We start from the raw sequence: 25,728 nt of genomic DNA, 5'->3' as shown, positions 1-25,728 counted from the left end.
GGAGGAAAATTGGACATGCCAATATAAGTTTAAAACATTTAAATTTACTAATTCGGTAAATGCTAATAACAAAGCTCGTAAATCATAAGCACCGAACATACCAAAAATTTAAATATACAATATATATATATATATATATATATATATATATATATATATATATATGTATATATATATATATATGTGTGTGTGTGTGTGTGTATATATATATATATATATATATATATATATATATATATATTGAATTGATTGGTATGGTACTACCAACCAAACATATTCGTTACCAATATTCTTAGTTCGGTTGATAACATATTGGTTGGTTTTCCGTGATACATATTTGTCAGCCTTGCTTACAGCATTCACTCATAAAACATATTATAGATGTGAAATGATAATTCAACTCGTTTTCTTGAATTCTAAATTAAGAAGTCTATCACCTATGCAACTTAAATCTTGATTGAATCAGGAATTTCCCTGTAACATCCCGAGTTCAAGAGTGCAAGTTCAGGGTTCAAAGTGAAAATGTGGATGGTCAACTCGGCGAGTCCATGGGTAGACTCGGCGAGTAGGGTCGCGATTCTGGTCACGTGTTAAGTGGCCAACTTAGCTAGTCGGCGGCTGGACTCGGCGAGTTGGTGCTATGTGGAGAAAACCCTAATTTCGGGGGATTGAGCCCTATATAAAGGACATAATACCCTCTCCCCGGCCTCTTTACCCTCCCTTGAAGTCCAGAAACCCTAATATTCGTTTGTGAGAGATTTAGAGAGCATTTGGATCTTGAAGGAGTGTTATTGAAGAGATCTTTGAAGACTAACAGGCTTGGAGCAAGGGGCTTTTCAAGGCTTTGGCTTATTCTTCTGTTGGAGTCTTCTCTTGAGGTAATGATTCGTTGTTTGAGCTGTTATCCATTTAGATCTATCGTTTGTGGAATTTTTGGGAGTATATCTAGTGCTATCTTGAGTTTGGAGGTTGGATATGAGGTTGCTACCTCAGATCTAGTGTAATGATGATCCAAAAGTGCATAAATTCCATGTTCAAGAGTTGTTGATGAAGCGTTTTTGTCCCAAACCCTAGCCCTATAGTGTATTATGCTTAGATCTCCTTGGATTCACGTAAAGTTTGCCACTTTACATGATGGATGACTTGTATAAGAGTAGATCTATGGATTTGAGACTCTACATGGCTTGGAAAGCCTTTGTATGGGTTAAGAGCTAGTGGTACTCGGCGAGTCACATGGGTGTACTCGGCGAGTTTCTTGAAGATAGGCAGCAACTCGGCGAGTTGGAAGAACAACTCGACGAGCTGGTTGAAGATAGCCTTGGACTCGGCGAGTCTGTTCTTGGACTCGACGAGTCTGGTCGTGAGGTCCTAACCTTTCCGGGTTGAGTTGTGAATTGGTGAGTCAAGGGATGACTCGGTGAGTTGAGTGCGTTTAGACTCTAAGTTGTGGGACTCGGCGAGTCTTGGGGCGACTCGGCGAGTTGAGTCGTGTATGGGGGTTTCAGAGCATAGGGACTCGACGAGTTAGCAGGGTGGCTCGGCGAGTAGAGATAGTCTTGTGTTGACTAGCTGTCTTCTAGGGGTATTTTAGTAATTATTGAGTTCAAAGTTTTGGTTTTTGATCAGTGGTGAAGTCTGCGTCAGAGGTTGGAACAGCGTGATCTTATCTCTTCAGTCGGCAGTTGCGAGGTGAGTTATCCGCACTATATCGACAGGGTCTACGGCACCAAGGCTGACCCTTTATCGGATTGTAATCCGGGTATCGTTGTTGTGTTATTGCTTGCTATGTTTGAATCCTGGTAGTTAGGATGGTATATGTTAGAGACCTGGTTAAGGTCGGTATCCTGGTATATAGGATGATGATATGTTAGTGACCGGTTAGGTCGGTATCCTGGTTAGGATGAGGTTATGTTATGTGATCTGCTAGATCGGTTTGATTGGATGTGAATTGTTATATGATTGAATGTTTATGTGCACATGGTTGTTGGACTGGGGATGGGTTGAGGCGGGTCCTGCTTTGTGCTGTAGGCCAACATACCCAGGGCGGACCGGTTGTCTCGAAGGCCCAACGAGCGGTCCGGATAGGCTGTAGGCCCCAAGAGGGCGGACCAGAGATGCCGAGGCTCGGAGAGTGGACCAGGCCGACTGAAGGCCCGGTGCGGGCGGACCAGTCATACTGTAGACTCAGAGAGTGGACCAGGTGGATTGAAGGCCCGGTGCTGGCAAACCAATCACACTGTAGACTCGATGTATATGGCTAGTCTCGGAGGGTGGACCAGGTGGACTGAAGGCTTGGTACGGTGGACCAGTCACACAGTAGACCCGAAGTGCACGACTGTTTTGCGTTCTGTTGCGATATGGGATGTTATGTGTATGGTATATGTGGTTGGTATTTTGGGGGTATCTCACTAAGCTTTCGGGCTTACAGTTGTGGTTTAAATGTTTTCAGGTTCTTCAGGAGACCGTGGCAAGGCAAAGGCGTGATCGTACCGCTCCTCATGATTATGTTTTATGATATGGTTCTGGGAAGACTCTGATAATAATTGTACTGAAAACCTTTTTGTAATAACTTAATGAAGTTGGGTTGTTTTTGAAAAGTTTAAATTGGTTGAAATTTTTAGAGTGTTACAAGTTGGTATCAGAGCCTTGGTTTGAGTGAATTGGAGGAACATTCGTGTGAATCCAGTCTCAAATCAAGGTAGGTGCCTGGCCAAGCTGGGACTAAATTGATGAGTTTTCAAAAGAGAATTTAAAATGGTTTTCAAAATGAGTAAAAGAGGACGCGGAGGTACGATCAACCGGTGCCAGTAAATAACCCCAAAATACCATACAAGATAATTGTTTTTGAGATATGATAGAACAGCATGCTAGTCCTAGGCTTGGGATCTTCAGGAATTTTATGATAGAGTTGCCTGCTTTATGATGCCTGCTAGCCTAGGGTTTCTCTCTGTTTGAGATTTCCAGTGTTCCTCTAGGAGTGAGGGTTGAGTGCTTGTTATGTTTGATCATCGCTGGGGTGTTGTGGTGATACTTGATATAAATATGGGTAGGTGTGGAAGGTAGTATGGGCCCGTACTACTGAAAGCACAGGACCCATATGCATATCAAGGAAGCCACAACCTCTAGGGTGGGGTTGGGAGTTGGTTCCCGGGGTTCTGGGAGAGCGTCTGATGTTTTGCGGTATTTTCAGTATAGTGGTTACCAGGCATGCTGGGAGCGGATCCGGATCAGGATCGGGAGCAGGAGAGGGAGGTCAGGGTGGGTCAGTACCGCCTGAGGTTATTGGTCAGATGAGCACAGACGAGTTGGATGCTAGGATTCGTGAGATCCTACATGATGAGGTTGCTGTGATGTTCCGGGCTGAGTTGTCGGAACTGTATGGGTCGATCAAGACCGCTATGGTTGAGTATTTTGATGAGCGTTATGCAGCTCTTACAGAGATGGCTGCCGCGGCAGCTACAGCGGCTGTAGCAGCGGCAGGGGGAGGAGCCGGTAGAGGTTTTCAGTATCGGGACTTCGATAATATGAAGCCCCCTACCTTCGATGGAGTTCAGGACCCGATTGTTGCTATGAGATGGTTGTCAGACATGGAGGGGTGTTTCTTCATGTGTTCATGCCCTGCTGATCAGAGACTGAGGTGTGCTCTGAACCTGTTGAGGTTTGGGGCGAAGGATTGGTGGAGATTGACCACAGGGTCATATTCGGATGCGCAGAGGGCTGCAGTTTCATAGGATCAGTTCTGGGAGATGTTCAGTACCCGTTATGTTCCGCGGGTTGAGAGGGAAAGGTTGGCTCAGGAGTTCATGGAGCTGAAGCAGGATTCAGAGTCGGTGACGGAGATCACCAGGATGTTTACGGAGAGGGCGATGTTTTGCCCAGAGTTTGCTTCAGAGCAGGCTCAGATGTCCCGATATCTGAGTATGCTCAAGAGGGATATCAGGCAATTTGTGTCTATGCAGAGGTGCGAGACCTTGCTAGAGTTGCAGGAGGCCACTCGGCGGCATGAGTTGGAGATTGAGTTACAGTTGAGAGAGCAGAGGTAGGCCCCGGCACAGTCGCAGCCGGCGCCGAAACGATCCAAGACCGTTGATTCTAGGTTGGGAGATCAGAGCAGCCGCACTTGTGGGAAGTGCGGGAAGGGTCACACCGGAGTTTATAGGTCCGGTGGTGCATGCCACAAGTGCGGAAAGGAGGGACATTATGCGAGAGATTGTCGGCAGATAGTCCCGGTTCAGGATTTGAGGATTTGTTATCACTGCCATCAGGTTGGACACTTGAGGGTCAACTGTCCACAACTTGCTGCAGGACCGGTGCAGGCTCCAGCACCGACCACTTTGAGGATTACGGGCGGAGGTCAGGGTGGCGCGGAGCCCCCGAGGGCTTAGGGTCGTGCTTTTTAGCTTACAGCAGAGGAGGTCACGGCAGTGCCGGATGCAGCTGCGGGTATGTTTCTTTCTTGATATTTTGTTATCTTGTGAATATTGTTGAGTATTGTATATCTGCTAGTCCCGTTGTGTGATTTTAGGTATTGTATTCATTTGTTCCTTGAGGGTTATGGTATGGTTAAGGGTTTTGGTATTGGGAGTTTCGCTGGATATCATCCATGGGGATTATTAGTGGGAAATCAGGCTTTTGGTCTGAATGTCGGGTAGCATCTGTAGTCTGAGGAGTGGTTAGCTGAAGATTGGGCTTCTTTCGAGTCCGAGATGATCAGTGTTGACATGTGATTTTGTGAAGGTTGCTCGTTCTAGTGAGAATCAGTTCGCGTGTAAGGGAATGTGTTGTCTAGGGTTGTTAAGGGAGGTCGGTTCTGGCGACCGGTGGTTGATAGTTAGTGCTTTAAGTGGGGAGAATTGGAAAATTCTCCGGAAGATCGACAAGCATGAGAGGTTGATTAGTTGTTTGGAATTCAGCAGCAGTTCTGTCAGCCAAGAGTGTAGGCTGGTATGAGTAAGTGATAGACAAGTGGGGCGGGATACATACCAAGGATTTCGGAAAAAGGGCGATTGATTGTGGAAGGCCTAGGATCAGGCCGAGATTGACTATGTAGGATGGAGTTAGAGTTCGAAACCCTTAGAGGGCCAGAACTGTATGCATGGGGGAGTTTTCCAGGAGGGATAATTCGGGATGATGAATGCTAGTTGAGCGATCCGGATAGACTGAAGGCCGGTGGGCGTACCAGTCACGCCGAAGGCTCGGAGGACGGTCCAAACAGGCTGAAGGCCCTGGAGGGCGGTCCAGACATGCTGAAGGTTCTGAGAGTGGTCCAGATTGGCTGAAGGCGTGGTAGGGCGGTCCAGTCATGCTGAAGACTCTGCATGTGTTGCTAGATCTGTATGAGGAGATTGAATGAGTATGTTGCGATATGATAACATTAGAAGGTCTGGCCCCGGGTATTGATCATGATTAGTGGAAGGTAGTGCATGGACTCGAGAGTCCTTGCGAGCAGATTCAAAGCATGTGCAATGCATGGGATAACGGTTATGCTACAAGGGAATGGTGTAGTATTGGGTGAGCACCGTGGCACTTGTTGTAGTAACAAGGCGGCCAAGTAGATTTCCTTGGATAAGGAAAGGGAAAGGTATGTAGCTCCGAGAGGGAGTGTAAGTTCACGGAAGTGAAAGCAGTAGTGCGGAGGTATGATTGAGGTGTTCCAATTATGGTTATTGAGTAGTGTGTTTGTGCCGATGGTATGGAAACACATTCGGGTTGGATGTCTGCTGAGGTCTCGAAAAGAATTCCGGAGGAGTAGAGCCAAAGGGGCTCGGAAGGGATGCAAGGATGGAGCCTTGGATTCCCAGTTTGGTGTGAACAAGAAATTATGCATGTAGTGGTAATTCATCCCGGGGGGTGTATGGAGGTGTCTTCAGTGTGTCGAGTTTTCCCAACCCGAGGATGCTAGAGCCAGTTCAACATATGTATGTGATTACGGAGGAGAACTCGTGGGAGTTACTCTAAAGCTAAAGGATGTGTCATCCTGTCAGCATGGAAGGGATAGAGTTGGACTCAAAAGGGGAGCAGGTTAAGTCTCAGCAGTGAATTCGGTGAAAGATATGTCTGTCGAGGAAAGTGATGGCAGTGTGGTACCGGGTCGGGATCCCGGTGGTGCAGGGTCATATTTAGCCCGTAAGAGTTAAGTGATTGTTGTGATCTGGAACGAGTGAAGTATCATGGAGTGGTACTCGGTTGATAAGTGTGGTTATCAGAGGATGAATCCGGTGGCTGGCTTGAGGCGGTGGTCAGAACACCGCAGTGAAAAAGTTGGGTTTCGGGTTTCGGTGGTAGAGTTTTGAGGAACCTGGTTTGGTTAATGCCAGGTGGTGCATTGCTAGAGTAGTTTCTGGAGTTGTGTCGCCGCAGGCTTCGAGGGCGAAGCCTAATTTAAGTGGGGGAGAATTGTAACATCCCAAGTTCAGGAGTGCAAGTTCAGGGTTCAAAGTGAAAATGTGGATGGTTAACTCGGCGAGTCCATTGGTAGACTCGGCGAGTAGGGTCGCGTGTTAAGCCGCCAACTCGGCGAGTTGGCGGCTGGACTCGGAGAGTTGGTGCTGTGTGGAGAAAACCCTAATTCCGGGGGTTGAGCCCTATACAAAGGACATAATACCCTCTCCCCAGCCTCTTTACCCTCCCTTGAAGTCCAGAAACCCTAATATTCGTTTGTGAGAGATTAGAGAGCTATTGGATCTTGAAGGAGTGTTGTTGAAGAGATCTTTGAAGACTAAGAGGCTTGGATCAAGGGGCTTTTCAAGGCTTTGGCTTATTCTTCTGTTGGAGTCTTCTCTTGAGGTAATGATTCGTTGTTTGAGCTGTTATCCATCTAGATCTACCATTTGTGGGATTTTTGGGAGTATATCTAGTGCTATCTTGAGTTTGGAGGTTGGATCTGAGGTTGCTACCTCAGATCTAGTGTAATGATGATCCAAAAGAGCATAAAGTCCCTGTTCAAGAGTTGTTGATGAAGCGTTTTTGTCCCAAACCCTAGCCCTAGAGTGTATTATGCTTAGATCTCCTTGGATTCACGTAAAGTTTGCCACTTTACATGATGGATGACTTGTATAAGAGTAGATCTATGGATTGGAGACTCTGCATGACTTGGAAAGCCTCTGTATGGGTTAAGAGCTAGTGGTACTCGGCGAGTCACATGGGTGTACTCGGCGAGTTGCTTGAAGATAGGCAGCAACTCGGTGAGCTGGTTGAAGATAGCCTTGGACTCGGCGAGTCTGTTCTTGGACTTGATGAGTCTGGTCGTGAGGTCCTAACCTTTCCGGTTTGAGTTGTGAATCGGTGAGTCAAGGGATGACTCAGTGAGTTGAGTGCGTTTAGACTCAGAGTTGTGGGACTCGGCGAGTTGAGTCGTGTATGGGGGTTTCAGAGCATAGGGACTCGACGAGTTAGCAGGGTGACTCGGCGAGTAGAGATAGTCTTGTGTTGACTAGCTGTCTTCTAGGGGTATTTTAGTAATTATTGAGTTCAAAGTTTTGGTTTTTGATCAGTGGTGAAGTCTGCGTCAGAGGTTGGAACAGCGTGATCTTATCTCTTCAGTCGGCAGTTGCGAGGTGAGTTATCCGCACTATATCGACAGGGTCTACGGCACCAAGGCCGACCCTTTATCGGATTGTAATCCGGGTATCGTTGTTGTGTTATTGCTTGCTATGTTTGAATCCTGGTAGTTAGGATGGTATATGTTAGAGACCTGGTTAAGGTCGGTATCCTGGTATATAGGATGATGATATGTTAGTGACCGGTTAGGTCGGTATCCTGGTTAGGATGAGGTTATGTTATGTGATCTGCTAGATCGGTTTGATTGTATGTGAATTGTTATATGATTGAATGTTTATGTGCACATGGTTGTTGGACTGGGGATAGGTTGAGGTGGGTCCTGCTTTGTGATGTAGGCCAACATACCCACGGCGGACCGGTTATCCCGAAGGCCCAACGAGCGGTCCGGATAGGCTGTAGGCCCCAAGAGGGCGGACCAGAGATGCCGAGGCTCGGAGAGTGGACCAGGCCGACTGAAGGCCCGGTGCGGGCGGACCAGTCATACTGTAGACTCAGAGAGTGGACCAGGTGGATTGAAGGCCCGGTGCTGGCAAACCAATCACACTGTAGACTCGATGTATATGGCTAGTCTCGGAGGGTGGACCAGGTGGACTGAAGGCTCGATACGGTGGACCAGTCACACAGTAGACCCGGAGTGCATGACTATTCTGCGTTCTGTTGTGATATGGGATGTTATGTGTATGGTATATGTGGTTGGTATTTTGGAGGTATCTCACTAAGCTTTCGGGCTTACAGTTGTGGTTTAAATGTTTTCAGGTTCTTCAGGAGATCGTGGCAAGGCAAATGCGTGATCGTACCGCTCCTCATGATTATGTTTTATGATATGGTTCTGGGAAGACCCTGATAATAGTTGTACTGAAAACCTTTTTGTAATAACTTAATGAAACTAGGTTGTTTTTGAAAAGTTTAAATTGGTTGAAATTTTTAGCGTGTTACATTCCCTCTAAACTAAAACAATCATGATATTCTTTATAGTCTCCAAATCATCATTTGCTAGGTGATTAATATGAACACAACCACCCTCAAGCGCTTCTATACTCAATTACCCATGGGTATACTTTCCAACATGGTCGCAAAAGTACGCCGGATAGGATAACATTCTGCCACATACCACCCAGTTAACCCCTTTGCCATCGGCTAGGGTTTTCCCAGTCTTTGCATATAAGTATCTCCCTCTTTCAAAAGCCTATTGATCTCCATGTAGATGTCGAAATTGACTTATTTGACAACCATCGGTGTTTGTGTGGCTTTTTCAATGGTTTGATTTAGAGATTCGGTGGTAGAGTTGACGATGAGAGATGAGAAAGATTTCAGTTGGGGTGTGGTGGGGATGTCTGTTTATTTTCTTCTTTTTGTTTTTTAAATATATTACATAAAAAGAAAAAGGGAAATGAAATTAAAAATGATATAATAGTAATTTCAGATCAAATTTGTAACAAAATAAAACCATGGGATCAAGCATGTAAGATTTAGAAATCACCGGACCATTTTTATAAAAAAAAAAAATAACAAAGACTAAAGTTATGATTTTTAGTTAACCATGTGGACCATTTATGTAATTTTGTCTTAATTTTAAAAAGCGATAAAGATGATCACTATCGGCGAAGGATGAAAAAAATAAAAGAAAAATAGTGTTCTAGTAAATAAAAATAAAAGAAGATGATAGATGAAAATGATCATTTTCTTAAGGGCTTTTTTAGCTAGCCATCCTATACCTATCTAAAGGTAGGAGGCTTATATTTTCATTTATTTTATTTTATTTTGTGTTTGATACTATAATAAAGGGGTGAGAAATCAAATATCCTTTTTTTCTTTGTTGTTTTTTATACATTTAAAATTGTGATATCTGATATATTTAATAAAACTAATAAATTTTTATTACACACATCTTAAAATAATAAGAGGATGAGTAGAAAGAATAAATATGAAGATATTTAATTTTTTAAAGTTAAACGAGATTTAAATATACGTAAGTCATTGATTTGTTTATATAATGAGTTCCAAACGGAATTCATACAGAATTTAAATACAAGTCAAGACTTAATTAACTTCTTTAATTCTAGAGGTTTGGTAATGTCTAAGGCTATATTGTTTTAACTAATTAAAGGTTTCATTATCATAGATAATGAAAATTATCTTTGGTCTTTCGGTAACTAATAAAATACATCAAGCTTTAGCTACGATTAATGATTCTTAGATAATTTGAATTTTTTTTATTAAATATGTTATAGGGCATTTTTTGGACAATTTGTGTCGAATTTGTTTTGACACTTATAAATCTTGATGTAACTTAAGATTCCTTTTGAAACAGAATAAAACCATTTTTAAATGCATTTGTGTTATCAGTTTTTTGTAGGCTTTTCTTTTTCTTGTTTTTGCATTTGATAATTGACAATTCATACACAAAAGATATCGAGATTTGTCGTTATTCAATTTTCAACGCACCTTATGACCTCGATTGTCACATTTAATAAGTTTAGTCTTAATCCAATTAAATATTCATTTCGTATGATTAAGACTAATTTTATTGATATTCAGCAAATTGTTCAAGCTTTAAGGAGTATATATTCAAGAGAAATTAAATATCCTCTTACTTTTCTTCATAATTATCTTCATATTTATTTGAAATGATGACAAGTATCTTAAAATATCATTAGTTTTATATGACACTTGTCACAATTTCATATGGATAGAAAGATAAATAAAAAGAAAATATAGAAGGATTTTTAATTTCTCTTTCTATATTCATTCATGGAGGTCGATTAAGTATTTTTATGACATGTTATTATTTTTATGGTATATTAATTGACCCAATATGTAATCAGAATGATCTATTTTGTGGAAATTATGTTACAAGTAACTTAAAATTATGGTTTATGTGTTTATTGTGGGTATTAACTCACCCTCATAGGTTGATATTTCACCAGATAAATACATATATTATAGTAAACACGTGATAATTTTTTACGTTATATTTTTTTTTTTAACCGGCAAAATATTTTTATTCATAAACCCAGTCTAACCGGCAAGAAACTGGTTAGGATGTTCTACATTGTTTTAGATACAAAGAAGAGTGTTTGCATTCCATAGCCCCCAATCTAACTTATCCCTACCTCCTTTATGTTTTATCCAAACAAAAGTTTGGGCTTTTACAACTGAAATTATTTTCATCGGATCACTTTCAATTTTGTTAAAAGTTCTTTCGTTTCTGGCTCTCCATAAGCACCAAAAGGCCCCAAACAATATCGTAATTAACGTTTTTCTCTTTTTGGGACAGTTCCCCCATTTGGAGGCAAATTCGATGATGTAGGGGACTGTATGGAATCCAGTCAGATGAATATTGCACTAATGAAGAATTGAAACTAGTACATCTTTTGCAAGTGGGCATTCGACAAGAATATGATCTCCAGTTTCTTCCGACCTACGATAAAACCCACACAAAGTCGATGTCATTTCACCCCCCCTGTCCCGAAGTGCTCTAGCTGAAGGTATCTTATTTTGCTTAGCTCGCCATACAAAACCCAAGACCTTAAGTGGGATTGTTTTTAACCATGGGAATACACTGTCACTTATAGGGAAGGTAGCCCTTTCAATTCTCTCCCAGAGAGCAGCGACACAAAAATCTCCATCCACGATATAAGGTGATACCAAGCCCTCCCGCGATTCTCCCGATTGCATTACCTCATCGAGTGGAATATTGATTTTTTCCAATGCGACTTTCCTTTTGGCAATATTCCTCCAAACCCCAGTCCAACGACTCTTTATTTGGTTATAAGATTGATCATCAGTCAAACTGTGCAGCCCCTTGATAATCATAGCCTACAAGGAATTTGGTTCATTTTTTAGTCGCCATAACCACTTGGTATTGATATTTTAAATCATAATTCTCGGTATCAAACTTTGAATTCTGATAAGGTCTCTTTTCTTGATTCGATTCCGTTGCTTGACGAGGTGCGTCAGGCGGTTTGGGCTTGTGAGAGTGATAAGGCCCTCGGTCCGGATGGCTTCACATTTTCTTTTGTGAAGATATAATGGGACATCTTACAATATGACATATACAGGTTCGTCCATCACTTTTTCTGTTCGAATTACACCCCTTCTGGATGCAATTCGTCTTTTATTACTTTGATCCCAAAGATTGTTAACCCGTTGTATATTAAAGATTACAGACCCATTACGTTAATTGGTCTTCAATATAAGGTAATTGCTAAGCTTTTGGATCTTCGGTTGGCGAAAGTGGTTGACTTGGTGGTTAACTCGGTTCAGTCCGCTTTTGTTAAAGGTAGACAAATTTTGGATGGTCCCCTTATAGTGAACGAAGTGGTCGATTGGTGTAAGACGAAGAAAAAGAAACTCGTGATTTTAAAAGTTGATTTCGAGAAAGCTTATGATTCGCTTTGTTGGAATTTTCTTTTTAAGATTATGGGGTTTATGGGTTTTTCCGATTTTTGGATTGGTTTGATTCGTGCGTGTTTGGGTAATAGTCGGTCCTCAGTTCTAATTAATGGAAGTCCGACTGACGAATTTAACTTAAAAAGAGGTTTAAAAAAAGGAGACCCTATCTCTCCTTTTCTTTTCATTTTAGCTATGGAAGGTTTACGTGTTGCCATTGAAGACGCTATTGATGCAGGTTTCTTTCACGGTATTCAAGTTGGTGAAGCGAGAATTCTTATGTCACATTTATTCTATGTCGATGATGCGATTTTCTTTGGAGAGTGGTCTAGAGATAATATTATTAATTTGGTGGCTATCCTTCATTGCTTTTATATGGTTTACGGGCTTCAAATTAATCTCCATAAATCTAACTTGTTTGGAGTTAGTGTTTCTCATTTGGAGGTCGATCAATTTGTTGCGATTATAAGATGTAAGAGTGCGAAGTTTCCTTTCAGTTATCTAGGTCTTTCGGTTGGTGACATTATGTCTAGATTTTCGAGTTGGAAGGTTGTCATTGACAAGTTCAAAAAGAAACTTGCTTCATGGTAACTTCGTTTACTTTCTATTGGTGGTCGTTCTTTGCTTTTGAAGTCAGTTTTAGGATCCTTGGGTATTTTTTATATGTCCTAGTTTTGCATGCCTAGAGTCGTGAATAGTTTTCTAGAGAAAGTTAGAGCGGGTTTGGGGTGTTGAGAAAGGAGACCGAAAGTTACATTGGGTAAAGTGGGACACGATCTTGACTAGTAAACAAAAAGGAGGTTTAGATATTGGTTCTTTAGATGCGTTTAATAAAGCTCTAATTCTTAAGTGGAAGTGGAGGTTTTTGACTTATAATGGAGCTCTATGGGTTAATGTGTTGAAATCGATTCATGGTAGAGATAGTGGTCTTAGTTGGAGTAATGGTTCGGGTTTACAAAGAGGGGTTTGGCATAAAATAGTTGACACTATAAATCAGTTGCATTACTCGGGAGTAATTCAGAGGAATTCTTTTAAAATGAGAGTTGGGGACGGAGCTTTTACTTTGTTTTGGAAGGATCATTCGACTGGTCAATGTCCATTGATGATCCGGTTTCCTAGACTATTTTTGTTGGAGTTGAATAAAAATTGCAACATTTCGGAGAGGTGGAATGGGCAAAATTGGATTTGGAATTGGATCAGGCCTATGGAAGGGGGTACAACTTTCGCTCACTTGTAACAATTACAGTCTACTATTCTTGAGTACTCTTTCTTGGGTTTAAGCGATAGGTGGATTTGGGACTCGGGTGGCATTGAGGTTTTCACAGTTGCCGAAGCACGTAGAGTTATTGATGATTATACTCTCGCTGATGGAGTATGTAGTACAAGGTGGAATAAGTATATCCCTCATAAAGTTAACATCTTCTATTGGCGATGTCGGTTAAATAGACTTCCAACTCGTGTAAATTTGGTCGCCAAAGGGTTAGATGTCCCCTCAATGATTTGTTCCATATGCAATGCTCATATGGAAGACAAACCACTTGTTTATACACCGTAACGTGGCAGTTGATCTTTGGAAGTTTCTTGGTAAATGGTGCAACATTTCTTGCCCGTCATTTTGTAACGACCTCAAAAATCACGACTAAAAATTTCTTTTAAAACATTACGAAAACCATATTTATAAAACTGTATCATAATTCATAACATAATTTTCGAATATTAATTCCAAAACAAAATCTCATTATCAGAGTAAAACATTCCCAGGCTAACTGACTATGGTGTGTGCACTGCAATCTTCCCGAGCTCCTCTTTTAAAAACTGAGTACCTGAAACCAAAACTGAAAACCGTAAGCACGAAGCTTAGTGAGCTCCCCCAAACTACCACATACCACACGATAACAAATAAAGCACATACTGGGCCTTGCCCACTGCATCGGACCGAAGTCCGGAATTGACTACATCGGACCGGAGTCTGGAACTGACTGCATCGGACCGAAGTCCGGAACTGACTGGGACCTTGTCCCCTGCATCGGACCGGAGTCCGGAACTAACTGCATCGGACCGAAGTCCGGAACTGACTGGGACCTTGTCCCCTGCATTGGACCAGAGTCCGGAACTAGTTGCATCAGACCGAAGTCCGGAACTGACTGGGACCTTGTCCCCTGCATCGGACCGAAGTCCGGAACTTACTGAACATAACATATCATAAACACATCAACTAGCATGAACACACATATACTGTATACTGCATCGGGTCGTAGCCCGGAACACATAACACATAAATCCTGTCTGAACCACGAAGGCATCAAACATACTAACTACTACATCAGATCAAAATCCGGAAACTACTGCTAGCTAAACGGGCCGACATTGTGGCCGTAGACCCATTCCTACTGGAAGGAAACTCACCTGAACTGCTGAGCTCCGTCGATAATCCTCTGGCTGCTGATCGACAATCCCCTGAGCCGCTGCTCCTCTAGCTCTCCGAGCTACCAATATCAATATGACACTTAGTCTGATAGTCCTCTAAAAGTCAACTAAGTCAAATCTGGTTAAAGTCAAAATCCTGGTCAAAGTCAACCTTCCAGATCAACCCTACTCGCCGAGTCCACCTAATGACTCGCCGAGTTCATATGCTCAGGGTCTTTCTATTCGCGACTCGACTCGCCGAGTCAGTCCATGACTCGCCGAGTCCAACTATTTCCGAGTCCTGACCTGTCCAACTCACCGAGTCTCCACCGACTCACTGATTCGAGTCTCAACTCGAAGGGTTTGGGGTTTCGCGACCCGAATCGCCGAGTCCACGAATAGACTCGCCGAGTCCAAGGCAATCTTCAACCAACTCGTCAAGTTGTTCTTCCAACTCGCCGAGTTCATGCCTAACTTCATCCGACTCGATGAGTTGTTCATCCCACTCGTCGAGTTCCTCCTCATCTTCATGCTACTCGCCGAGTCCACTCGAAGGACTCGCCGAGTCCATTCAGATCTACATACATGCAGAGGACTTTTGAGTCATGCATGGAATCCAAACTGTAGATCCACTCTTCTAAAGCCTATTCCTTACGTAAAGTGGCAAACTTTACATGTAGCTAACGAGATCTAGGCTCAAAACACTATAAACTAGGGTTTGAGACAAAGGGGCTTAACAATCAACCCAAGGACTGATGCTTTATGATTCTCTAGGCCAAGATACACATAGATCTGAAGTAGCAACTTCAGATCTGGGCTTCTAACTCGAAATGGTTCTTGAACATGCCCTAAAAGCCCCAAATCCCATGATAAAGGTTGATCTATACGCAAAAGAGGGAAGGTAGCGACTCATTACCTTCAAATGCTCTGGAAGACCTCACAAACTCTGGATCTACTGCCAATTCTTGAATCCCCAATGAGTGCCTTCTTCCTTCTTTCTTCAAATCACCCAAAATGGCAAGAAAGCTTGAATGAGCAACAATGGAGGCTTAGGGTTTCTGGTTCTGGACTATAGGGGCCGCAAATGAGCCCTAAGGAAGAGAATAAGATGCTTAAATAGGGTACCAAGTCCCGAAATTAGGGTTTCCCAACCCAGACCAGACTCGCCGAGTCCACTTGCCGACTCGCCGAGTCGGTCACTTACTTTACATCCGGATCCCGCTCCGACTCGTCGAGTTCCTCCCTGGACTCGACGAGTCAACCCTCTTTAACTTAGGGTTTTTCCTTTCCTTTCTTGACCTTTCTGATTTCGGGTGTTACAACTCTCCCCCACTTAAACTAAACTTCGTCCTCGAAGTTATCTATGATCAACTGACCTGCAATCCGCCTCAACACCTTGCCTGGTGACTCTAACCCCTTTTTTTCCATCACTCCAGCCACTCATAGTGCTGGTCACTACTGTTGGTACATACTGAATTCTTCTCTTTTCCATAATTTCCTTAATGTTACTTCCTCCGACTGAAAACTCTGTTACCCCTCATCCGCCTACCGGATGCACTGAGACCACCCTGGTCCAACTAATCTGCCGATATCTGAGTTACCGGACTCCCACCGGTCACTACACTCCATCGCAATCTCCTAGTCGCTCTCATCGACTCCTGAAGATACTTCGACTATCTATAACTGTTCTATCTATTCTGTCGCTCATACTGAAACGATGCTGCTGGAACCAGCTTGCTTATCTCCCATCTGATTACTCAACTCCTACTAACTCGAGCCTTCCATCCTGAAAGAAAAGCTACCTGCCTAGCTATCCTTACAGATCACTTATACTTGGCAGAAGGCTCAACTGATCCTGCTGAGAGGGACTTTCCATTTCCAAATCAACCAACTATACCGTCAGCACTTGCATTCCAACACACATACTAATACTGACCATCACACTGCAACTATCCGAAACATTGAACTGCCTGCAACACTGAACTGCCTAAAACGCTGACCTGCCTGAAACACTGAACTGCCTAGAACACTGACCTGCCTGAAACACTGAACTGACTGAAACACTGAACTGCCTGAAACACTGAAATGCCTAAAACACTGAAATGACTGAAACACTGAACTGCCTGAAACACTGAACTGCCTGAAACACTGAACTGCCTGAAACACTGAACTGCCTGAAACACTGAACTGACTGAAACACTGAACTGCCTGAAACACTGAACTGCCTGAAACACTGAACTGCCATATGACTGCTTCCCAAATATCTCGAGACCTTCCTGGTCTCCAATCATTCGTCGGTTATTTGCAACATCGAGCTCCCACGACTTCTGAACGAAATCTTTCTCTGGAACTAGTTTCCACTAGTTATCCTGTCACTATGGTTCTAACAACCTTCCGATCCACCGATCAGGTCCAAACGTCACATCCGGACATCATCAATTCCACGACTAACAACATGATGGCTCCCAGACTAACGGTAGCCCTTAACATACCCGAACCCCAACGGTCCACTGCTACTCTGATCTCATAACTGAGGTGACGATCTACTGACAAATCGTCGACTTAACCATAACTGAACCATTTGGGAAATCCATAATCTAACCTGTGGATTCCCATATCCTCACTACTGCACCCGAACAGGTGGGTACTACTGCTTCCCCCCGCCTAACAACGCGCTCATGTTGCCTACCAACCTGATAAAGGCCACGGCTACACCCGCAGACTTACAACTCTCTAATACTATATGGCTGCTAGTGAATGCCACGGCTACCCCCGCAGACTTACAACACTCTACTAGTATCTGACTGCTTGTGAATGCTACGGTTACCCCCCGCAGACTTACAACACTCTACTACTATCTAACTGCTAGTGAATGCTACGGCTACCCCCGCAAACTTACAACACTCGACTACTATCTGACTGCTAGTGAATGCTACGGCTACCCCCGCAGACTTGCAACACTCTACTACTATCTGACTGCTAGTGAATGCTATGGCTACCCCCGCAGACTTACAACACTCTACTACTATCTAACTGCTAGTGAATGCTACGGCTACCACTGCAGACTTACAACACTCTACTACTATCTAACTGCTAGTGAATGCTACGGCTACCCCCCGCAGACTTACAACACTCTACTACTATCTAACTGCTAGTGAATGCTACAGCTACCCCCCTTAGACTTACAACACTACTACTACTACTATCCCGCTGCTGGGGAATGCTGCGGCTATTCCGCAGTCCTGCTACACTCTCCATTCTGACTCTACACCGCCTACTAATCTGAAAGCATCCCATGCCGGGCCTTCACTAAATCTGCATCTTGACTTACTCGAATCCTGTCGGCGATCCTCCAACCTGGTTTTTCCGAACCAGCTATCGTCTAGCGTGATTACTATGGTCATCCTGTAGCCTCGCTACACTTCCTGTACTATCTACCTGCTGGTGAATGCTACGGCTGTCCCGTAGTCTTACATCCTAACTAATATCACGTCCTGCCGAGAAAATCTTCAACCTGGTTTCCCAAACCAATCATCTACTAATCGCTATTACACACACTTAATACTGGGGAGTTTCCCAACTCCCAACTTACGCGTTTCTCAATCTGATCAGCCACTCGGACTACTATCTTGCTCAACAAAGTTGCGAACTCATCCTAACTTCGTACTTTCTTCCGTTCCTGACTATACGAGGGTTCCTCCCCCACTTCGATTCAACTAGCTCCTTACAGTTCACTGTCTGGAAAGGATTCCCGATCCTTCTTACCACCCATGACTAATCTGCTAGAACCACGCTTACCCTTTCTAGTGTTTTCAACACCAGCTAATCCAAAAAGATCACCCAACTTCTAAAAAAATTCGAATAAATCTCTGGTAATAACCCGCTAGACCTAGGAAGCTCCGAACCTCAATTGGCATATGACATCTCATAAAAATACAATTCAGACACAAACTGAGGATAACTCAGGATTACACTTTCTCAAACCTCTGGAACGAAAGGCTCCCTTGTGCAGTTTCCTGCAAGTGCTGCACCGAATCTGGTCCTGCTGGTCTCTTGAAAGCTAAACTGAAATCTATGGTCTCCTCCCGAGACCCCTCACTATAAGCAACTGATTTGGTTCCCTCTTACCAATGTGCTCCAAGTCCATATCCCGCTCTCAAGCTCTAGAAGTCATATCATTCAGGGTCTTGCACCCCGAGATACTCATAATCTCCCTGCTATCATTCTACATATGTTCTGATAACTTACCTTCTTCATTTCCTCATCTGCTGCATACTGTGGTACCATATAAGCTCTTTCCTGAGACTTGGCAGTGATCTCTGCCACAGTGTCAGTCTTCTAGTGGAGATCTAACAACCATTGTGCCAACTGCTGCGCCTCAATCTCCTGGGCACACTCTGCCCAAAATCTGGTCTAAAAGTCATCCCATGAATTAGCATTAACCGCCTCACACAACTCACTACCGACCTCTTCCTATCAATCTCGTGCTCTATCCCTCAGGAGACAGGAAGTAAGTCAGATCTTGTCTCTTTTCGAGACAACGTCTGGTGCGAAAAGTGTTGGCAACATCTGCCAACCATCTGCCACTAACAATGGGGTCCCTAACCCGCATGACAATCTGAAGCCTCACAAACTGTGAATTCCCGAACATCAATGTACGGGTCTCTATCATGACTGCTATCTCAGTGCAGAATGCAGTCGGCCTCTCATCACAAATCTCCATAATGCCCTCCTTGATCACACTGAGGATCACAGGAGTCTGGTCAGTGATACTGCGCAAAATTCTCAAATGAAATGAACTCTCTCATCTGATCATCAATCTGCCAGGCTCCAGAGTCCGATCCTGATCCCCTGTCGACACTAGAACTACCATCTGGTCTACCACATAGCGTCACTATACTCGGCAACTTGCCATCACTAACATCACAATACTCATCCAAACTCGAGGGATCTCACACACTACAAGTTCCCTGGATTCATCTCAGCCTTCCTTGATTCGAGTATGGATCCTCTGCTTTCAGTAGTACGGGCCCATACTACTTTCCACATCTATCCGTACTTTCCTCAAGTACTGCCTCGACTCCACCAAGTCACTTCTACTACTACTGATCTCTGCTACTACCTTCCTAGGCTTTCCCTAGGGAACTTCTGACTCCACCCAAACCAGTCCTCAGCTGTTGAAGGCCTCCTTGTAATGCCAATTAGCCACCACCTGAATACCATCACATGCAATAAGGCTCGGATACTCCTTCGGGTAAAATTCTCGTCCCTACAACGGTTAGACTCAAACGAGAGCTGCGCAGTAGGGCCAAATCCAGCACTCTGAGATTATTCAACCCTGATCACATGTGATGTGACGTATTCACCTAATGGCTAACTCCCATCACTCAGAGTCCCACAAAGCACAAAGCAAGTAGAATTCAGATAAAGGAAACATACTCATGCAAAACTATTCTCATGACAAGAAACTGTACTAGCATACAATGCTAAGCTCATGTTGGAATAGTGTCTAAAGCTGCAACTATATTAGGCAAATATTTGACCCGGTTGTGCATGGTCCTTTTGGGTTGCCTTCACCATAGCAACTTGATAGGATGATTTATTAAGAGAGAGTAAATATTATTAGTATATTATGGGAATAATATAAAGAATAATATATTGTTATTTGATTAATATAAGTCATAGAATTAATTGGAATTAATTTGGTGACTTAAAGAGATTAATTAAATAAGAGGGTATAAACTGTCAATTGTTTGATAGTTAAATTTTAGACTGTAAATCCATATAGATATGGATTGGACGGATTCTAGAAGCTAAAGGAAAGCTCAAATCATCCAAGAGTTATCTAAGGAATGGATTTGGATAGCCTTAAGAGAAGATTATCCAATTAGGGTTTAGGTTGTAACCCTTAAGGAGTCTACAAGTATAAATAGTCCCTATGGCAAAGGGAAATCGACACTTCATCTAAAGTAAGAGAATCTTGGCCGATTTCCTCCCCTCTTCTCTCTCCCAAATCATCCTCCTTGCTGGTTGGTGTATGTAAGCCATTAGAGGAGTGACAATTGTGACTCTAGAAGCTCAAAGACAACAAGATCAATAAGGAATTCAAAGGTATGATTCTAGATCTGTTTCAATATTGTTATTACACCTAAATAGTCATTAGAAGTCTTGGATTCAAAGCATGTTTAATTAGAAAGCCTAGATCCAAGCATTAGGGTTTTGCATGCGCACATAGGAAAGTTCTTATGGCTAAAACCCATCAGTGGTATCAGAGCCTAGCTTGGTTTTCATTAAATTGTTGCTTAATTGTCTGAAACTAAACTGCAAAATTCGATTTTTGTGTTTCTGAGTCATGGACTCGGCGAGTTCCATAGTGGACTCGGCGAGTCCCTTGGTGCACTCGGCGAGTCCAAGCGTCAGGAATGGCCAGATTCGGGATTTCTTCATGATTATCTTATGGAAACTTACCTTAATCATATTAGATCAACCCTAATCCGATTTTTTGATATATATGACTATTATCTTGATCCAATTAAAGATATTTATCAACTAATAAAATATTTAATTTCCTTATATGATAATTAATTAATTATTTTGATTATTTTGGTAATTATCTTGCAAGAAATCTTGAATAAATCAAATATAGATAATTAGGAAATTAATTGTTAATTGAAATTATTTGTTATTTGATCCTCCATGTTTTAAATGTTTAAAACTTGTCCTCAAGTTTTGAAATTTATATTTTGTAATTAAAAGTTTTTAATTTAGACAATTTAAATTTCAAACCCTAGATTTTAAAATGTTTAAAATACAACCCTATACTAATATAATATTACAAAATTAATATATATATATATATATATATATATATATATATATATATATATATATATATATATATATATATGTATAACTAAAATGCTATTCTTACCGTTAGTAGGCCTCATTCACGAAGCCGATCTATAAGGTGGGTATAAGGTTGCGGCCTATAAAATGGCGTTTAATGGGTGTACACCCACACCCACCGCTTACTTGATCGGTGGAGGGTCGTTAGCCAAACGGGTAGGATAGGGCAACCTCATCCTCTCATTAAAAGTATAATAGGAAATACAAAGTAACTACACAAATTTTAAAATTTCCCAATCTTAGTTACTTTAGGAAAAGTGAATTGATGCAATCCCATGAAATTACACTTTGCACCCTTGCTAAGAAGTTAGTGGAGCATGTGTGGTTTACCGGCACACTAATTGGTTCTAAGCAAAGGTGGCAAAGGGTGATTCATTGTTTATCATAGTTCGATGGAGCGTGTGTGGTTTACCGGCACATTGAATAGGTGATCGTTACAATGAAGGCACCATGTGAATTTGCATGGTAATTCACACCCACTTTGTGATCCTTGGTATCCCAGTCACAAACTAGAGGGGCATATCGAGATTTAAACATGCCATTGAATAGTTTCAATGAATCTCATCCGAACCTAGCAATTCTCAATACATTTAGAACTAATAGTTAGGTTTTATGGTGGAGAATTAGTGAATCGTCATTCACTTACCTTCAATTTATTTGCATGTTAGATTACGGCATCCCTTTTCTCATATGTAAATGTTATTGTTGGATCCTAGCCCTAATTTTTCTTATTGGGTGATAATTAGGGATTCATATTCTAATCTATCTTTGTCCTTTCTATTTGTAGATGTCGAACGCAAACAATGCTGCTGCTAGTTCTTTCACGTTGATGAGCCTTTGCCAAAAGGTCACCTTCGATGGAACGAACTTTAGCGAATGGATAAGATACATTCGCACCATTGCTCGCTATGAGGATATGGATGTCCTCGATGAGAATCTCGAGAAGATCAACCCTGAAATCGCTACTCCGGCTGAAATTACCGCTTTTGAAACTCATGAGCGAGATGCAACGAAGGTACATTGCATCATGATAGCCACCATGAACTCCGAATTCCAAAAGTCCTACGAGGACATGTACCCGTACGAGATGCATCAAGACTTATTGGAGAGATACCACCAAAACGCGAGACAAGAGCGTTATGAGATTTTCACTAACATGATTTCCGCTAAGATGGGTCATGGAGAATCTCTTACCGTGCACCTGCAAAAGATGCAAAGGTATGTCGACCGCCTTCGCAAGTTAAATGTTGACTTTGGGGAAGACTTGGCGATCGACATGGTGCTTCACTCTTTTCCTCCAATGTACAATCAATTTAGGATGACCTACCACATGAATAAAGAAGAGGTCACCCTAAGCAAACTCCAAGGTCTCTTGAGGGTCGCTGAGAGCAACTTCAAAGACAAGTCTGTTGCACCAACTCCCAACCCACCCGCTACTCCTGTCTTGGCTATTGGTCAAGGAAAGGGAAAGAAGAGGAAGGCTTCGTCTAAGAACTATTGCAAGGTTAAAGCCCAAGATGGTGCCTCTTCTAGTGGGGCCAAAGTTGATCCCGCTAAGCCCTGCCCTAACCCGAAGGAGGCAGAGTGCCACCACTACCACAAGATAGGACATTGGAAGATAAGCTACCCGGAATACCTGCAAGCCATCAAGGAAGGACAGATCAAGCCATCTTTCGTAGGTATATATACAATCAAATCTAACGATTCTAATCATGCTATTTCTTGGGTTCTTGATACCGGTTGTGGTTATCACATTTGTTCTAATGTGCAGGGACTAAGAAGAAGTAGGGATGTGGAGCAAGGAAGAATCAATCTAATCATGGGGAACAGAAGATCGTCGCCTATGACCAAGATTGGAGTGTATTCTTTAGTGCTTAGGAATAATTTATGTTTAGATTTGAACAATTGTTGCTATTCGCTAGAAATGGCTAGAAACATCATTTCATTTCATGGTTTATATAGACAAGGTTTTAGATTTTCTTTTAATAATGAGAATGGTTCTATTTTGGCTTATCTAAATGGTGTCTTTTACTTTGAAGCTATACCATGTAATGGAATTTATGAAACTGTTATGATTGTTGATAACTTAGGAAATGATGTTTTGAATATAGATTCTTCCACTAGTATGGATAAAGCATCTTTGAGGCATTGTCGTCTTGGACATGTCAATAAGAAACGCATATCCCAACTCCAAAAGGATGGAGTGTTGGAGTCATTCGACCTTAGGGAAGATGACACATGCGAGTCTTGTTTACTTGGAAAGATGACTAAGTCACCCTTCACGAGTATGTGTGAAAGGGGTGAGGGTCTATTGGACTTAATACATACCGATGTATGTGGACCGTTTAGATCAACCACGAAGGATGGGAACCGCTTCTACGTGACTTTTACCAATGATTATAGTAGTGATGGTACACTAATAAATCTTGATGAACCTAATAGCTATAAGGAAGCCATGGCAGGCCTGGAGTCTGCGAAATGGAAAGAGGCAATGGATAGCGAGATCTAATCCATGTATGATAACCAAGTTTTGAATTTGGTTGATTATGTGCCCGGACGTAAGACCGTTGGGTGCAAATGGATCTTCAAGAAGAAGACCGACGTGGATGGAAACGTACACACATATAAGGCGCGATTGGTTGCGAAGGGCTTTACTCAAACTCCCGGAGTTGACTATGATGAGACCTTCTCACCAGTTGCGAAGATATAATCTATTAGAGTGATGCTAGCGATTGCCGCATTTCATGATTATGAGATTTGGCAAATGGATGTCAAGACCGCTTTCCTTAATGGAAAGTTGCATGAGGATGTTTACATGGCTCAGCCAGAGGGGTTTGTGGATCCGAAGCATCCGAATAGAGTGTGTAAACTTGAGAAGTCCATTTATGGACTTAAGCAAGCGTCTCGCAGATGGAATCTTTGCTTCGATGAGAAAGTCAAAGAGTTTGGATTTGCACGAAGCGAAGATGAGTCTTGTGTATATGTCAAAGCCAGTGGGAGTATAGTAAGCTTCCTCGTTCTATATGTCGATGACATATTACTCATAGGAAACGACATCCCGACTCTGCAGGAGGTTAAGTCCTAGCTCGGGAAATGCTTCGCTATGAAGGACCTCGGAGAGGCTTCTTACATTTTGGGAATAAGGATAGTAAGAGAAAGAAGTAAGAGACTAATTGGACTTAGTCAGAACACTTACTTGGAGAAGGTACTAAAACGTTTTAGTATGGAAAACTCAAAGAAGGGAGAATTACCGATACAAAGTAATGCCAAGTTGAGTAAGACTCAAAGTCCGAGTACCGAAGCTGAGATAGCAGAAATGAGCCGAGTTCCATACGCTTCCGCAGTTGGCTCAATCATGTACACTATGACTTGTACTCGCCCTGATGTAGCCTTTGCTTTGAGCATGGTTAGCAGATATCAAGGGAATCCTGGCAGAGCACATTGGATTGCGGTGAAGAATATCCTTAAGTACCTTCGGAGGACAAAGGAATGGTTCTTAGTCCTCGGAGGGAGTGATGACTTGAAGGTGCGAGGGTATAGTGACGCTAGCTTTCAAACCGACAGGGACAACTACCGTTCGCAGTCGGGCTGGGTCTTTACCCTGAATGGAGGAGCAGTGACATGGAAAAGTTCCAAGCAGGAAACCGTAGCTGATTCAACGTGCGAATCAGAGTACATTGCAGCGAGCGAAGCGTCGAAGGAGGCAATATGGCTGAAGAACTTCATCGGTGATCTTGGAGTTGTACCTGCCATAAAGGAGCCTACGGAGATTTTCTGTGATAACGAAGGAGCGGTTGCCTTGACCAAGGAAACGAGGGATCATAGTAGATGACGACATATCGATAGAAAATATCACTTCATTAGACATCGTGTAGAAGAAGGAAAACTCGTAGTGAAGAGGATATCATCAGAAGATAACCCAGCAGATCCGCTTACGAAGGGACTGAGTAGGGTTAAGCACTTGCAGCATGCTAGGAGTATTGGGCTGAAGGATGATATTAGTATAGATTAGATAGTATTAGAAACGTATAATAGATAAATGTAATTAACATTTGATGATTAAATAAATGAGTTTTATTTATGAGTAATGTTACTATCTTATGTTAATTGTTTAGCTATTGTTTCACTTTGCATGTTTTGACTTCCAGAATAATTGAGTTTATTAGGAATAATCGAATTGTTCAAATTGTCCACAATCGTTCATATGTTGGAAGTAGATATGAATGAAGATTGTCATGAATCGGTGCGTAGATTGTCTAAATGGTATTAGACATAGCAAAGGGTTGCTGCGACATTCATGAGTGCTTATGAACTGGTTTTGAGCATTGGAACAAACCCGCGCTTGCTGGAATCATCTTATGGAATATGATATAAAAGGGTGATCGCGAGACGATAATATCATATAGTCTTAAAACCTAGATATATGGTTTGTTATTTGTTAATTGATTGTACATTGATAATGCG

The sequence above is a fragment of the Lactuca sativa genome, chromosome 2 (assembly GCF_002870075.4).
Source record: "Lactuca sativa cultivar Salinas chromosome 2, Lsat_Salinas_v11, whole genome shotgun sequence".
In the NCBI taxonomy this organism is placed as follows: domain Eukaryota; kingdom Viridiplantae; phylum Streptophyta; class Magnoliopsida; order Asterales; family Asteraceae; genus Lactuca; species Lactuca sativa.
The sequence above is the reverse complement of the archived record's forward strand: the minus strand, read 5'-3'. Positions refer to the sequence as shown.